Source organism: Cebus imitator, unplaced genomic scaffold, assembly GCF_001604975.1.
Source record: "Cebus imitator isolate Cc_AM_T3 unplaced genomic scaffold, Cebus_imitator-1.0 Scaffold547, whole genome shotgun sequence".
NCBI lineage: Eukaryota > Metazoa > Chordata > Mammalia > Primates > Cebidae > Cebus > Cebus imitator.
In genome coordinates this window covers 1,209,638-1,228,229 of record NW_016107862.1, presented here as the reverse complement: position 1 = coordinate 1,228,229, position 18,592 = coordinate 1,209,638, and the positions used below count along the sequence as shown (strand labels likewise).

The following is an 18,592-nucleotide window of genomic DNA, read 5'->3' as shown; positions in this document are numbered from 1 at the left end:
AGTTGTAAACAGCACAGCTGTCACGGTAGGGATAACCATAAAATAATAAAATGCTAAAACATTCTAAATTCATGCCTTAAGCCAGGATTTAATGAATGTGGAAAGAGTATTGCAAAACACTATCTATCATAAAGAGAATATACCAAGCTGATTAAAATATGAATGGTGTCATTTTCTATCCAGTTTCATATTATAAACTCATTACTTTTAAATTCAACCTCAGCAACTGTTTATTAATGTTCTATTACGTAACAGGCTCTATGCTTGATCTATACCCACAAAGAGTTCACAGTTTAAAAATCAAGTAATTGAAACAATACCTGATAAACACTAATAGAAATGCATGTGAATTATTGCAGAAGCTCAGGGGAAGGAAGGAGAAAAATATTAAATGATTTAAGCATTTGTTTTACCCTTGAATAAGGGCCCTGTCAATCTACTTCATCACATCAGCTCCAGTATGTGTGTTGCTCAACTGAGCTTCCAAAGTGGGTTGGAATAGTTAGGCAGCTGATTATTAGAAACCATCTCTGGAGCAGAAAGTTGAAAGGGAGGTCAGGGTCTCAGTTTCTAAATTTAGGCCACACTGGGATTCAAACCAGGCCATTTTTAGAAAGTGAAGAACCTACCCCACTGCAACCCAACTGGACTTTAACTCCAAATGGAGAAAGGCAGATTTCAGCTATGGAATGGAAAAGTTATGAGCACATAGTTAATTTTGCTCCTCAAAAGGCTAGGAGATGGCTTTTTCCCATTGGATTTCTTTTAGTAGCATGGACTTGATGCCCAGGTCGAAGAGTTCATGTGTTCAACCAACCCCTGATGTGCATGGCTCTAGGGTAAGGCTCTATGACAAGTATTGGGGAATGGAGTGGAGTGCAAAACATGGCCCCTGCCATGTTAAGGAGCAGATAGTAGCAGGTTTTGAAAATTCTGCTAGCTCCCATGGAGCTCTCTGTGGTTCTATGACTGTCTTCAGGCTTTTCTGATATCTCTGATCATGACAACATCAGACTGTCTAAGACCGCATCTTTCCTGGGCCTGGACTATTACCCTGAGCCCTACTGCCTCCAGACTGCCTAACCGTTCAGTCTCTAGCTTGTTACTGCTATGACCCTCATTGCCTTAAGGCTGTATGGTCTTTAAGATTGCCTGACGCTATTATGCCCACCTGACCTAAGAGGTGGAATTCTCATTATCCTCACAGGCATAGAATAGGATCAGATGGAGTCCTTGTACCATCCATATTAATATGTCATTTTCTGCAGTGGCTCAGAAATCAGTGGCATTCTCTGAAGACCTGTCATGCATGTCTTGAGATGTTTTTATAATCAAAGGGAAAAGTCAGTCCATTCTACATAAATTAATAAAAAACCAACTTCCAAGTGCACAATTACTTAGAACCTGATGCAGAAAAAAATATTGCATCTTAATGCAGAAAAAATATTCAAAAATGTATTATAGTTTATTGCCAAAGCTTACCCTTTTTTTCCCTGTTCTGAAGAGGGGTAACAGGAATTCTGTTATGTTTTCTTTATTCTTTTCCTTTTCAGCCCATGGTTTTTGTATCTTAGCTACAAATCACCCCATTGGTAAAAGAGGCTCTATTATGAACCACATGCTTCGTCAAAAGTAAACCTCACATTCTTTTCTAATTGTTGCACCCTGATGGGGCGGGGAAGATAATTTTGTTTTCTTAGTGAAGTCACAGACATAAATCTCCCAGGGATTAAGGCCCTTGCAGCAATCCAGCATGCTCACATCATCATGAGGGGTGCTTCAGGTTCACTTCTCTCTGGGAAGGAGAGAAAGAGAGAGACAGAGACAGAGAGAGAAAGACAGAAGGGTGGGGTGGGGAGGGATTTATTTTTTAAAAGTCAAATCCTGGAGGAGAGCAGAGCATTTATCAGCCCCCGGCTCAATGTTGACCACTCCACTGGGGGCCATACGTTACAGGTCCTAATCTAAGCTTGCATCTAAATGAGCTTGCATCTAAACAAGGCAAATTTCTTCAGTTTTTTTTTCTTATGTTCTGAATCTAACCATGGTGTTTCCTCCTTCTCCCTCTCCTCATCTCCTCTGCTTAATTAGTTTGGTTGTTTTAACCTGCAGTCCACAGTGATAGGGGATAAAGAGTACTGGCCTTGGAATTGCTAGAAAAAAGCAGATTCAAATCCCTTTTCCTCTGCTTTCTGGCTGTGTACTCTTTGGTGCTTGTTCTAAGCCTGTTTCCACAGCTGTTACAGAGGAATCATAATTTTACAAGATTATTGGGGGAACCAAATGACATAACATAACTAGGTGTCTGGCACAGAGACCCTGAATAAGATCCACCAGTTTCCACTGCCCTGACTAAATGGTCTCCTGAAACAGGACTCACAACCAGCCGTCCACTCTGGGAGCTCACCTCCCTAGAGCAAGAATTGCTGATTTGGAAACAGAAGTCAGCTGCCATGATCAGCTAGGAAGGTCCAAGCTTAAGATGAAAACTCTTCAGCTTGATGGCAAAAATCAGCCGCCATGTACCTCCCAACTGAATTCAAGCTAAAGGCTTGTACAGAAGTGAAGGAATCCATTTGTTCTTCCTTTCCTCCTCCTCCTGTATTTGAAGGGCCTGACATTATCCCAGGGAAATCAAGTTAGAAAAATCAGTTTACATGAGTGATTACGTATATCAAAATGTTTTCCTTTAGCCTTGCAAATACTGTCTACTGAACCCCCGTACTCTATCTCTATCCCCTCTTCCTCTGCACTTCAGCCTCCTCACTTCCTGCCAAAATCATCGTTGCTAAAAATAATCACTTTTAAAATGGTCTAAAGGATTGTTAAATGAGATGAACTGATTGCGTCATTCAAACGGAGACTAGAAAACCCAAGAACGCCTTTTGCGGTGATGAATCATGTGGAAACTCCTCGGCCTGTCATTCCAGGGCTCCTGCATTTGGCCCTTACTCACTTTCCATCCTCAGCTTTAACTGGGTTCTAGCGTGAACCTCATTCCAAGGAGGCTGGCCTCCCCAGCTGTCCCTCCCTGCCCTTACTCCCCCCTCCCAGCCCTTACTCCTTCATTCATCCCAGCCCTGGTTTGAATTTCTCCTCCTTGCCTTTCCACATACAATTCCCACTCATCCCTCCAGGGCCATCACAAATTCTCTCCACCACCCTGCCTTCCTGGAGGCAGGCAGCACATACGTGCTTCAGATTCAGAGGGGTTTAGGTTCAAATCCCTTCTCTGCTACTTATTAGTTATGAAACTTTTTGAGCAACTTACTCACGCTTTCCTGGCCTCAGATTTCACATCTGCAGAGTGAGGCTAACAATACCTCACCGTGTTGTTGGAAAGATGAAATGAGACGGGGTGTGGAGCACAGAGGCTGTAAGGAGAAATCAATGAATAAAGGCCATTATTATTATCCTCTCCAAATATCTGCCACACCTCTAACTTATTTGTCAACTAATGGCAGTGCTCTACAACTTGACCCTTTATGTTTTGTTCATGACCAACTGTGGAGATTTTGTGAAAACTTTTATCTTGGAAGAATTTCTGATTGAGGAACATATAAACCTTATGAGAAAAATTGGATTAGGAAAGCTGAGGTCATGCATAAACCTATAAAATTCATGGTGAATAAGATTATATTCATTAAAGTAAGCCAGTAAAGGCAGAACATTAAACAACGAGACTATAGTAATATTTTATGCATATCAAGTTAGTGATGATGGATTTCCATTCACCATTCCTTGCTTACCAGAAACTTTTCTGGGACTCGTTGGCTATGCAGAGTTAAAACGATGCCTATATATTCTGTTCGTTCTGTAACAGGTAATGCCTACTTGAAGAGGCACCCTGTCTGTGCCTGTTTCTCCACCCAAACATTTCATGCATTTTTGACTTGATGACTTGGAACTATTGATTCCAGGTCTGTCTTACGATTATTCTGCCCTCAGTCTGTTTTAGACCATCTCAGCACCCTTGAAGAAACTGACCCAGCACCGTTGAAGAAACTGACCCATCCTTGAAGAAACTGAACCATGGGGGACCGCAATTATCTTCCCTGCCTTCCATCTTTCTTTTCTCTGCTTCCCCAAGCAAAGAGCACCCAGTTTTAGGAGGAAGAGTTAAGCCAGTTTTCACTGAAGGACGTCTATCTTGTTCTCAAAGCTTACCCAACCAAGGAGAGGAAGTCAAATTCTGTGGGCCCAAATTAGCTCCCCTTTCCTTTACAAAACACGAAAGGTGAGGACTCACTGTCCAGGCCTTCTGAGGGTGTTCTTTGGGGAGATGCCCTTTCTTCTTTACTCATCCTTCTTTCTCCTCGTCTCCTTCAGCCCTCTGCCTTTTTCCCCCATGTCCCCTTTTGCCATTCTAATGCCTCTACTTTCCCCATTTTTTTTTCCAGGGAACCTTTTCCATCCTACAAAAATAATTGGACTCCAGGCCCTAAGATTCTTCTAGTGATTGGGCAGCTTTGGCTGTGTCAGGCATTCTCAGGATGCCTCTGGCTTTCCTCCTCAGTGACTGCAGATTCCTGGGAGGGGAAAGAGAAGAGCTACCTAGTCTTTTCAATGGGGAAAAGGTGAGGGGACTGCTAGTCTGAACTGAGATTTCTTCTCCCAAATTCCTGAAATTAAACACATCTCACCTTAGGGATTTGTTTCTCTTCAAAGACTCCCAGTTGGGCTCAATTTATGGTACTTCTAGTAACATAACATAGCTCTTTCTTGTGAGAACCTACAGCCATAAAACGATTGTGCCATTATAAAGGTTTTTTGTAAAAGTGAACATACAAGTTGTCATGATTAGCTTGCTTCTCCCTAAACATTACGTTTTTAAAAATATTTTTTCTATATTTTTTATATTTTCTATATATTTTTGTATAACTACAGAGGTACAGAAAGGTGGCAAAGGGAAAAGAGCCTCAGTTTACCCTGCTATGCTTACAACCCTAACAAACCTAACTACTACATTCCCTATTAGAAGCTAAATCTTGGAACTGCTCAAAAGAAACATAGAAATAAAAGTGAATTCTTCTAGGCTAGGATATCTCATTAGGGAAGAAAAAAGGCTATTGATTATATAATAATCTCTCATTCTATTTATCTAACAAAGAACAGTCTACTGTATTGGGATACTTGGCTATTGAATATAATACTGTCCATATATATTTCCCAAATGTGTGTGTGTGTGTGTGTGTGTGTGTGTGTGTGTATCTCCATATAAAATTATTCTATATATATTTTCCTTTTACTCCTAGGTGACAAAGTTCTTATGGGCAGGGACCACATCTTACATTTCTTTTGTACCTCCATGGGCCACTTCCACTCAAAAAGTCATTTTTGAGAACTGATTCTGCCCTAGTGGATTAGAGAGGTATCTCTGAGCTCTGTTACCCTGACCACAGCTGCTTGAACCAGGGGTCAGCACCCAACCTCCAAACAGCCGTGTGTAGGTTGGCCAGCATCATAGAAAAGTTAGTTTCATGAGATGGCTTTGCCCCCACCCTGGGTGGCGATGGATCAAAAGATCAGCTTGTTTCTTAAAGAGAGTTTAAACAATAGATAGAGGATCTTGTCATTAAATGTTTTCTGATCCAAAAATATTCCCTTGGGTAATTAGTGGCAGCAGGAGGAAGAGAAATTGACTCACTAAAATGGACTCAAACATCTGAGAGAATAGCCACTAATGTTGCTGAGTTAGTTACTGACCTTTATGCCCAATGACCAAAACTAACACTGTTTGCTAAAGGATGTTCCAGTGGCCACAAGGCTTAACAGGGCAGCTCCGGGACAGTTTTGCCAGTTCCTGTCATTATGTTGAACATCCTTTATTGGAGTTGATTGAAATGTTTCTGTTTCTTGCATTCTGAAGGAACTAACTGACGGGGTGCCCAGTGCTTAGGTGATGTAGAAGAGCTTGTGGTCTCTATTCAAAGAGACGATTTATGAGTGGAAATGTCATTAAGTGGAGTGTTTTAATTTTCTATGACTGCTGCAGCAAATTACCACAAACTTGGTGACTTAAACAAATACAAATTTATTCTCTCCAGAAATCTCAGAGCAATTCCACTGGGCTAAAGTCAAAGTGTTAGCAGGGCTGATTTATTCTCAGGGTTCTAGAGGAGAATCCAATTTCGTGCCTTTTCTAGACTCAAGGTTGCCTGCCTTCCTTAGCCTGTGACCTTTTCCCGGCATCACTCCAACCTTTCGTTTCCATCATCACATCTCTTACTTCTGTGGACATGGGCTTCTCCTGTGTTCCTTTTATAAGGACCACTATGATGACACTGGGCCCACCAGGATAATCCAGAAGAATCTTCCCAGGTCAATCATCAATCGATATCCTTAACTTGGCCACATCTACACAGCCCCCTTTGCCACATCAGATAATATTGACAGGTTCTGGGGATAAGAACCTGGACATCTTGTGGGCTATTATTCAGCTTATTTCAGGGAGCACATCCTGTGAATGATATAAACAGAGGACTGTGGAGTCTCCATGAAGGGCAACTGGACCGGGGAGAGAAGGTCAAACACATAAAAGGGTTCTCAACAAAGCCTCTCTTAATCATAAAAATTTTCCTCTCCCTTTACTTTCGAATCTGTCTGTCACCTCAGGATTCCAAGCGAGATATGGATGTAAAGATTTGCCAAACCCATCACTCAGGGTTTCCCATCCCACCTTGATCAAAGTTAATGGACTTGCCCCTTTCTCAAAATAGAACTTGGAAAGTTGTTCTAGTAGTCTACTTCTCCCAAACAAGGGAGTGCCATGATCTAGAATCGGAGTCATAAATGGGAGCAAGATTGCTTTGCTCAGAGATGACAGGAGTTGAGATGGGCAGAGACACAAGGTGGTGTTTCTTTGGCAAACTTCCAGGTGCGTCAGTTCCTGACTGTGACTGAAGGCCTGTGATTTGAATTGGAGCTGGGGTGTGTATCTGAGGAAAATGGTGAGGCATTTATCACTTAGATTTTGGGGAGGGGGTACAAATATAATAACTAGAGAGTCATCACAAATTATTTCAGACACTAAAAAATTGATATGGGGGAGTTCTATTAGGAGAAAGGCTTTACTGGAAAATGGGAGGTTAATGAAGAAGTAGGAGTGTTTATAAGTAGGATGTTCAGAGGAGGTGGTGATGTTGTCATTGTCATTAAATGTTTTCTGATATAAAAATACTCCCTTGGTACTTACAAAGAAGGCTGATTTTCATTATTAGACATTCACTTATTCATTGTAAAATAAACGCATGTGTGTATGTGTGCGTGCATGCACGTGTATTTCCAACCAAAAGTCAAGAGCACAGAATATATTAGGTACTAGAGATTCAAAGCCTGACTATGAACGGATAGTTATATGGATATATTAATGATGGATGAATGGAAGGAAGAAGCATGGATGATTTGTCATGACTGGTGCCTTTAGCGCTAAGATTTCTGACTTTGAATCCAGAGGAAGAAGTAGTTTAAAGGATTAGAAGAGCATCCTTTAAAACTTTTGCACAAAACATTTGCAGTCATTTTTGGTTTATCTCTGCTCGTTAGATTTCATTTTCCAGAAGCCCTTTGGGGCAGGGCCATCTGTGACTTATGCTCAGGGCAGTGGAATGCGGCTTTTTTTTGACTTTCACCTACGAACTCTCATGCTGCCTTTTTGCTTCCTTCTCGACCTATCGACATGGATTTTAAGCTTATCTGGATACTTGTGAATGCTCATGAGGGCCAATTTCCTTGCATTGCTCCACACGAGTTCCTGGATTCCATTTTCTGGAATAATTTAGCAGACTTCAGGGTGAATCAAAAGAAGCCAGTCCCTGAAAAACGTCCATCAACCTTTTAGTTTGATCACCACTTACGCCTTAAGAGTATGTTGTAACAGAGCTGGTCTAGACAGTCTCTCTCCTGCTCCCCTGGCTCTCTGGGCTTTTCTCTGGCCCAGCCCACCTGCCCAGGTTCACCTCTTGCCCCATTCCCACTTTGCAGCCTACATTGAAGCCAAATCAAACTATTCACAGCTGCCTCTGTGCTCTGGACTATGTCGAGTACGCTGTGACTTTGCTTACATAGCTGGAAGTTTCTTTTCTCTTCCTCCATGTCTCCCCATGTTCCCTTTCCTTTCTCCATCAATCCTTGAGAGCTTGCAAATCCAAAATATTCTACTCTAAAAAGTTTTCATTGACCCATTTCCCCCACCTCCACCCACTTACCAAGTATTCTCTCTTATACATACTTCTATTTGGGCAATGACAAAATTGCAAATAAATTCACAAGAAGGAAAATAAAATCTCAAGCCAATTAGCAAGTGACTAGAGTCTGAGGGAAGTCCACAGTGGAGACGAGTAAGAGGCCTTGTAATGCAGAAGGGCCAAACAGGGATTAAGAGATAATGCTAAAAAAAAAAGAGGCAAAATAAATAACCAGAGCAGGCTCTGTTGAATCTTACAGAAATGCCCTTCTAGGTTAAACATTTTTGAAGTACAGACATGCAATGCTTAACAAGGAGGATATGTTCTGAGAAATGCATTGTTAGATGATTTAATCATTGTGTAAATACCATAGAGGCTACTTACACAAACCTGGATGCCACAGCCTACTATACACCTAGGCTGCATGGTGTAGCCTATTGTTCCTAGGGTACACACCTGTACAGTATGTACTGTACTGAATACTGTGGGTAGTTGTAATGCAATGATAAGCATTCATGTATCTAAACATGGAAAAGTACAGTAAAAATACAGTGTTTTTGACTGGGACAGACTTCATGTATACAGTCTATTGTTGACCAAAACGGTGTTATGTGGCTAATGAATGCACATTTAACTGGAAAATGCAAATATTTCAGGACGGAAAAATCTGTGTCTCTGAGAAGCTCTCTACCTCCTCTACCATATATAGATTCTCAGGGATGCACTCAGAGTTTAGGCTAAGGAAAGGGGCACTTACCAGGGCAGCCATATGCATCCTGGACATCAAAGGAATGACACTGGTCATAGCCAATTCCCTTGTTCCCAAAGATTCCAGAAGGACATTGGCATCATGGCAAAAGGGCAGTAATGCCAGTGCTACCATTGGGCATGTCAAGTTGATTTAGAATTAGGCTGAGGAAAGGCGACACTTTGGCCTAGGACAGGGAGACCATGGGGTATTATTTTCTGGCTTGTTCTTAATTTCTCAGCTGAAGGTATTGTAATGTCCTATAATAGACATTGATTATTTGTGGCCATCTAATATCTCTGAACCCACTCATCTTTTTCTTTCTGTGTAACAATTTTATTGAGATGTAATTCACATATTATACAATTCACCCTTTTAAAGTGTACAATGCAATGGCTTTTAATATATTCACAGAATTTTGCAACCATTACCTCAATCAATATCACAATATTTTCATTAACCCAAAAGGAAACCTTGAACCCATTAGCCATCATCTCCCAAACCTTCCACCACTGTCCGGCCCTAGGCAATTGATGTGGTTTGGCTGTGTCCCTGCCCAAATCTCATCTTGAATTCCCACACGTTGTGGGAGAGACCCAGTGGGAGGTGATTGAATCATGGGGACAGGTCTTTCCCATGCTGTTCTCATGATTCTGATGGTTTTTAACATGGAGTTTCTCTGCACAAGCTCTCTCTTTTTGCTTGCTGTCATCCACATAAGATGTGACTTGCTCCTCCTTGCCTTCCGCCATGACTGTGAGACCTCCGCAGTCATGTGGAACTGTGAGTTCAATTAAACCTCTTTTGTAAATTGCTCGGTCTCAGGTATGTCTTTATCAGCAGCATGAAAATGGACTAATATAGTAGGTTTCCAGGAGTGAAGTGAATCTGTTTGGTTTATCCACACACTTAACTCACCTCATGATCAGTGGTCAGAATTTGCAGGTGGTTGCATAGATAATCCCAGGTGTTGAAACAGAACTCAGGTGCTGGCCACATGGATTTTAGCTATGGGAAGTGGTCTTACTGATTTGGTTCTTAAGTTGCTCCATAATAACCAACAAGTGGGAATGACCTTTCCTTTGAAGGAGAATGAACCACAAACTGGGGAAAAGGAAAGATTACCATGGTTCCTTAAGAGTTGCTAAAGCAATACCAACTAGAATTAAGATTGAGAGATACTCTCTGCTTGATTCAGGCCCCCATCTGGATTCCTAAGCCAGTTCTACATGCAAAGTTCTGAGAGTCACTTACAGTGAATTCATGACTTCTGAAAAGCTTATTTCAGCCAGTTATACTGTTTCAAACTTACCAGATATTTGTCCAATACTGTGTTGAATTGATTCATTGGACTTACATAAGGTAAGCCACATTACTGGGCAATGGATGTTCAAAAAAGCAAAACCTTACGGATATTAAAAAAGATTTTTTTCAAACCCAAGGTCACCAATGCTTATTCCAAACTTTAAATCTTTAGAGATCAAAAGTCCTACTAGAGGACAAAGCATACCAAGGCCATACAGAAACGTTAGTTTTGGCAAGATGAGTAAAGAGAAGTGGGAAGAAGGGAAGCAAACAAAATACAGGGAGGAAATTCTACCTTGACTCTCTTCACAGAAGTTTTATTTAAAAACAGCAAACTATCAGTCAGCAGTCTTTTCATATCATCGAAAAAATAACTAAAAGAAAGGTGTTCGCAATGAGCAACTTCTGCAGGCTCTGCTCATTTCAATACATGAAACTCTGAGGTTAAATCCCTTTAGAAATTAAGAGAAGGGCCAAAGTCATGTTCTCAACCTCAGAAGTTGGCTGGTTGGTTGTCTCATTCTAGATAAGAAGTCCACTCATCCTACATAAATATGGATATTCCATTATGTCAAACCCCATCCCTGGAACATAACAATTCAATCTAGTGGCCTTTAGTAAAGGTACCAAGTCTAACATCCAGCAGAAGAATTAAGAAGTCATTCGCTGTGTTTGTCTGACAGAAATAGACATACGGTTCAAATCCTTTCCAAAAGTTGTCAATTTCGTTAACTTTAAAAAATGAAACCCTATTCGTCTACAGAACAATAATGCTGCTTGCAAAGTTTAATCCAGTATAAGAACATTTCTTCCTTCCCTAACACGTAAGTGCTCAGCAATGATAAACACATGGGGCTAGAATGGAAAACCTCCCCCTTTTCATGCCTCTCCACTTCAAATTTACTGGCTTCAGAACTAGTTAACTCAAATCTACAGTGGGAATTCTTTTTTCTAGCAGAACGCATGTGAGTAGGGTGAATAATGGAAATTGTGTTTCATAGTAAAAGCTCCACAAATCTTCCCCGTACAGCCAGTGTAAGCCCAACTGCAACATTTGGCCTGCACTCAAAGAAAGAACCACATCCAACTGCAGCCCCTACTCGGGTACACCTGAATTTATGGCTCATTTCTCCGCATGCTCCATGCTCCATGGGACTGATCTGAGTAAGTTTCATTTTCACTGAAAGAAACCCAACTCCAGGCCACAAAAATCAATAAGAGCCCTGTACTCAGTTTGGCTGCAAAGCTAGAAAACAAGGTGAGAAATGGTCCCTATGTTAATGGAAGGAAATGGAGTACATATACATACACTCACCCACATACAGGCGATTGAACTCACTTCCAGATGGGCTGCCAGAGGAAGCTGATTGTAACCAAGCTGGCAGAGGGCACAGAAAGTGATTAGTTGTCCAAAACGTAACAATGAAGCCCTCTCTCCCCTGCCCCAAAATATGAAGAAAGACCAGCAACCTTAATGTGAATGAGATCTGACAGTATCACTAAGGGCCCCAACTTCTATATTTTGCTGAGGTCTGAGTGACTTGGTAGGTCATTCAAAAAATACATATACATATACATATATATACATACATATATATACATACATATATATATATTATACTTAGGGGTACAGGTGCCATTTTGTTACATGGATATGTTACACAGTGGTGAAATCTGAGCTTTAAGCGTACCCATTATTTGAATAGTGTATATTGTACCCATTAAGTAATTTCTCATCCGTCACCCACTTCCCACCCTTCTAAATCTCCAATGTCTGTTACTCTACCCTCTATGTCCATGTGTACACATTATTTGGATCGCACTTATATATGAGAACATGCGGTATTTGTCTTTCTGTGTCTCAATTGTTTCACTTAGGATAATGGCCTCCAGTTCCATCCATGTTGCTGCAAAAGACATGATTTCATTCTTTTTTATGGTTGAGTAGTATACATACGTGATATATATATCACATTTATGTATATTTATATCACATATATTTATATCTGTATATTTATATCTCATGTGTTCTACATCCAGTCATCCATTGATGGACACTTAGTTGATTGCATATCTGTCTGAAGTGTGAAGGCAGGAGAACACTCCTAACAGAGTTAAGAGCAGAGCTCTTACCACAGTAGGCACAGTGTTAAAACTCTCAACATTTATCATCACATTGCATATTCACAAGTGTTGAAGAAAATTCAATTATTTTTCATATTTTGTAGATGAGAAAACAGATGCTAAGAGGGCAGTGGCTTGCCCAAGCCTGTGCAGCTTAGGCATCTGCTGCTGTGCGCCTGTTCTTAAACACATAGTTATCTGCATTAGGAAGGGTTTCCATGGCCAACCTTGTTCTTCGCAATTCTTGTGCTAGGTAACTGACATCTCCAGGAACGACCAATTCCATATAGCAAAAACTCCAGCAAGATGTCTGAGGTAACTTGCTCAGAACTGGCAAGGCCTTTTTTAACTCATGCTTTTCCTAACATATGTATTCCCAGCACACATGTTCCTGTCAATATACTCTTGATACATATAATGTAACAGAACCATTTTTCCTGCCTAACTGACCACCTGCTACCCAAAGGTTGTTTATAGAGACATCTACTTCTACCTCTGCGACATGGTGGTAACAGTACAGACTTTCAAGGTGGTTCTGAGCATGAATCCTGGCCACTGACATATTACCTTGAGTTTCAAATGTAATAGGACCAAGCTCAGCCAGCACTGAGTCACAGGGTATGATCATGCAGTTCAGGCCTGTGAGGCTGCAGGGAAAGCAAGGCATCCTAGTGCAGAGCTGGCTCACCCTGAGGTGTGACTGTGTAAAAACTAAAAGCCACAAGCCAATCATTGTAGGTCAGGCCATGGAGGGTGCGAAGTCCTCTAAGCTGAACCTATGGAGTCTCATGGTTCCTTGAATACTGCTGTGAAAGCATCCTGCACCACCAGCACCTGGGAATACTGCCAGGGAAGAGGCCTCTGCCCCCATGCTCTTCAGCAACAGTTCCAGCGTGGAGCTTTGCCTCCCATTCCCCCTGCTTCCCACTGGCATCATCCCTCTTTTGTCCATGCCTATGAAGTGACTTATTCCAGGACCTCCTCCACTCCCACCACCCTGTGCTGGGGCTGAGTGAGAGAATCAGAAGTGCTTTAATGAGAAGAGATAGAGATATGGATGCAATACCGGTTCTGAAGAATTCCAACACTGAGGCAAGATGGTGCGCTTGTACCTAAGGCTGCTGGAGGAACAGGGAACTGGGACTCTGCCTGCTTCTGTGCCTTGGGTTCAGCTTGCCCAGGGTGCAGTCTGCTCAGCCATCAGTACCCCTCTGTTGTGAGGAGTGTTCCGAGATAGGCCTGCACCGGACATTAGCAAGCATCTGGATCCCTGGACGGCTAATAGAAAGAAGTTGGTCTCTTGAAGAAGGTTCAACTTGACTTCTGGACTCCTGGCTATTTTCAGAAAATGTTTTCTGGAACTTCATTCTAGGGATTAAAGGGAACAAATGACCTAAGTTCTAAAACCTGCTTAATTAATGTGCTCTATATCTGGAAATGATTCAAATGTTTGTCAATCGGTGATTGGATAAACAAACAGTGGGAAATCCATACAATAAAATACTTAAAAAGGAATGAACTATTACTATTATTATATGTAATAGCATGAACAAACCTCAAAATAATTATGCTGAGTGAAGAAGTCAGATAAAAAAGGGGCCATACTGCATGATTCCATTCACATAAATATTTAGAAAACACAGCCTATGACAGAAGACATGTGAGTGGTTGTCTGAGGTTGGGTGTATGGGCCAGGGAGAGGTGAGAGGGAAGATTCAAAAAGGGACATCAGGAAACCTTTGGGGTGATTGGTATGTTCATTATTGATTGTGGCAATGGTTTCATGGGTATATACACATGTAAAACCACCAAAGTGTACATGTTGAACATTGCACATCAGTAATATGTCAATAAACCTGCAAAAAATATAATATATACAAAATACTTAGCAGTGTTCCCGGCATGCAGTCTGTGCTTGATAAATAGCCATTTTGCCGTTTACACATTTGGCCTTACTCTCACCTACTTTAGTGAGAACAGGAACTGAAGACATGGAGACCCCGATCCTATGATGTATCTCAAGTGGACTCTGCCCAAAAGCTGAGGAAAGCTCTGTGTGCATCAGAACTGAGCCAGTACAGAAGAGATTCAGAAATTGGTTTAGGAATACCTTCCAACCAAGCAACACTTCCCAAAACTCATGTTATAACGTCAGTATTATAGGAGAAAAAAAATCTCCTTGAAATATATTTCTGATAATGCCTGTAATTCTGAAAGCACCTTTTGGCCTTTTTGCTTACCTGGTCTAGACTGACGAATTGTTTTGATTTAGTATCAAAACAATTGATTCTAAACTGTCATTGCCCAGGTATAGACAGCTCACCGCTCACCCTATGGCAAGAGGACTCTTCCTTCTGGATTTCTGCAACCCTGGGCTCTAGGTTTGGTTGAGTACTGTGATCAAGCTTCCCTCACAGTCTGAGTTCATCTCTGCTGAGTTCAACAAACTTTCATTCCAAGGATTCATTCATTCCACTCTCCTTCATAAACATTGAAAATTTCAGAATGTCCCTTGGCCATCCTGTCATTGCTCATATATGAATTAGGTGGTTGCTTCTTTGGAGAGTCTGAGAGACTCCAGGAAGCCCACCTTGATATGACAAAATTCCCACTGCACCCCAAATGATTCTTTTTTCAATTAAATGTTGACTTTAATATTTAAAATAATTTATTTCTAGAGAGGAAAAAAGGGAGAATAATTATATTGGATCAGAACATAAAACATCAACAAGGGGACATTTTTCTGAAAGATAAGATTCACCAACTTTACCATTTGGGGCCAATGCCTCCCATTCCCTCTCAAAGGCCTAGCATTGGTAACCTTTGCATTTGTGTCAGCAAAATCCAGAGAGGGTGCTTTAGCCTGCTCTGAGGATCAGGCACCTAGCACTCTAAACAAATGTGTTGTCAATGCCCTGTATAAAAAGGGAAATTTCAGCTGCTATTGTAAATAGGTGAAAGCCAATCTGAGACTTCACTAATTTGAAATTTTCTGATTTTCTTGGCCCCTGAGTTCCGTTTCTTGGTTACCGGACAAACTCTTTTTGTTTGGCTGGTTTGTTTTGGTTCTTGTTTTGCTATTTTTCTGAGCCTCTATCTACCTGCCCTCTAATCACACAGGAGCTCTAAGGTTTAATGTAGTTTCATACAGAAGTATCACAAAACTGATCAAGGAAGGAGTAGTTATAAAAACAGAAACCCGAAACAGTGAGGAGGCCTGTGGCTGGGTTCTCAGGGTCAGGCTGGAGAGATGGGAGTCCGCTAGCTTCTTGGCCTCCAATGGCAATGTTGCTTTTACTTCCAGGCCAGGCGCCTGACTCAGGGACTTCACCTACACCTGCATGTCACACTTGGAATCAGTGCCCATTCAGACTCCAGGAAGTCTTAGGTGAGGATGAGGGACTGGCCTGTCTTTAGGAGGGGCCATACCACATACACCTCTGTTTGGGGCTTCTGGTAATTCAGAAAGCCAGAGATGTGGGGGTTTGCACCCACCTCAGAAATAACACAGGAGAAGGGAAGGGAGTGTATGCAGAAGTGTCCCCAAAGCCCATTAGTCAGGTGATTGATGGCTGACCCTGGGCAAAAAGGCAAAGTCAGCAAAATGCAACTTTTATTCTACAAGTGTTCATTGAGCAACTATTGTACACCAAGCACCACAATAAGCTGTGGAAAATATTGGTGAACAGGAAACAAGAACTTACTCCTTGGCAAGAGAGATTTTAACTCAAACATCAGACTCTAAGCCAGTGGTCTCCCTGCCATGAGGGTCCCCTTCTCCCTGTGATCAGACTTCTAAGTACATTTTTGTTCTTTAACAATAGCATCCTGTTTCTTCTAAATCCTTTATTCTTTGGCATCCCTATTACTTCAGTACTTTAAGATACTCACTTTCTTCCTTTCCCTCTGTCACAGACTCCCTGACTCCTCCTTCGCCCCTTTCTAACCTCAGTGCCACCAGATTGCCCTCCTTTTCCTGTTTCCCAGCCCAACCCCAGTATCAGGGTGGGGCCTGAAGGAGCCCGAGGCACTGCAGCAGAGGAGAGAAATGACAACAACGACTCTAAGCTCGCCAGTGTGGATGCTGAGTTCACCCAGCCATGGCAATGAGACAGACACTGCTCACCTGCTCTGGCCACATGCAGCCTGTGGTTGATTTGGCCCTCAGTGGCACCACACCTTATGGGTATTTTTTTTTCTTTTTTTTTTTTNAGAGTTTTGCTCTTGTTGCCCAGGCTGGAGTGCAATGACACAATCCTGGCTCACCGCAACCTGTGCCTCCCAGGTTCAAGCAATTCTCCTGCCTCAGCCTCCCGAATAGCTGGGATTACAGGCGCGCACCACCACGCCTGGCTAATTTTTTGTATTTTTAGTAGGGAAGAGGTTTCACCGTGTTGGCCAGGCTGGTCTCAAACACCTGACCTCAGGTAATCCACCCTCCTTGATCTCCCAAAGTTCTGGGGTTACAGGTTTAAGCCACCGCACCTGGCCGTAAGTGGCATTTTCTAAGCAACACTAGGAGCTAAACTGTCCTAATCTAAAGCGACATGTTAATTTACCACAATTTCTTAAAAACATTTAAAAAGATTCTTTTTTTTTTTTTTTTTTTTTTTTTTGAGATGGAGTCTCACTCTGTTGCCAGGCTGGAGTGCAGTAGTGTGATCTCTGCTCACTGCAACCGCCTTCTCCTGGATTCAAGTGATTCTCCTGCCTCAGCCTCCTGAGTAGCTGGGATCACAGGTGCACACCACCATACCTGGTTAATTTTTGTATTTTTAGAGTAGAGACAGGGTTTCACCATCTTGCCCAGACTGGTCTTGAACTCCTAACCTCATGATCCACACACCTCAGCCTCCCAAAGTGCTGGGATTGTAGGTGTGAGCCACCGTACCCAGCCACATTATGGGTATTTCTTAATCGGCGCTTGCAAAGATGATAAACCTATGCCACACCAGGGAGATACAGGAGACTGGATTGGAACATTTTTGCGTCATAAAGGTGCTGTTTAGGGTGCACCACTGAATAAAGATGCCACCAAAGCAGCTATAGCAGCTGCAGATTTCAGAGCCAAAGTGTGGGATGCCGTCTCAGGAGATGAATCGATGACCCTGGTTCTAAACATCTTGTCAAGACTGTGGATTTCAAGTAGGATAGTCATTATTTGTTAACTGTGGGACAGGACAAACTGTATGCATGTATGACTTGAACAAACCCGAAGCAGAACCTAAGGAAATGAGTGGTCACACTCCTCATATAAAAAAGGCTCTATGGTGCAGTGAGGATAAACAGATTCTTTCTGCTGATGACAAAACTTCGACGTTGGGATCATGCTACCATGACAGAAGTGAAATCTCTAAATTTTAATATGTCTGTTAGTAGCATGGAATATATTCCTGAGGGAGAGATTTCAGTTGTAACTTATGTACAATCTATTGTTTTTCATAGTGCAGTAAGTTTGGACCCACTGAAACCTTTTGAAGCTCCTGCAAACATCAATTCTGCATCTCTTCATCCTGAGAAAAAATTTCTTGTTGCAGGTGATGAAGTTTTTAAACTTTATAAGTATGATCATAATAGTGGAGAAGAATTAGAATCCTACAAGGAACACTTCAGTCCTATTCACTATGTGAGATTTAGTCCTGATGGAGAACTCTGTGCCTGTGGTTCTGAAGATAGAACATTGAGACTATGGCAAACGCTGGTAGGAAAACCATATGGCCTGGAAATGTGTGCTTCCTGAAGAAGACAGTGGTGAGCTGCAAAGCCCAAGATTGGTTTTCCAGAGACAACAGAAGAGGAACTCGAAGAAACTGCTTCAGAGAATTCAGATTGCATCTATTCTTCAACTCCTGATGTTAAGGCCTGAGAGTCAATCACACGCCGCAGTTGGCATAAAACTGCAGACTAAAACGAGCAGTAAATAATGAGGAAAATGAATTCGCTCCGGTGCTAGAACAACGAACTTGGTGCTACTGAGAACTCAGGAGTATCTGATGAAGGAAGGTGGAGTGGCCCTCCTGTAGCACGGTGGCCTGTCATCTTTTTAGTGAACATACACAAGCCAACATCCAATTTCTCTTACTACAGTTAGGGTTCTTGTAGCTGTTTATGTTGTTTTGGAGAAAATATATTGGCTTATTTTTCTGACTTTTTTCCTTAAGGCAGAATGCCTGTTTTTTGTTTTGTTTTGTTTTGTTTTGTTTTTTGCTTTAGTTGTAAAGAAGGGGGA

The 18,592-nt window shown here is 41.8% G+C and overlaps 1 pseudogene; it reads left to right on the top strand.

Annotated features, from left to right (window-relative positions):
* The first annotated feature begins 16,238 nt into the window (after positions 1 to 16,238).
* On the top strand, positions 16,239 to 18,268 carry LOC108293782 (annotated as a pseudogene).
* Positions 18,269 to 18,592: the final 324 nt, after the last annotated feature.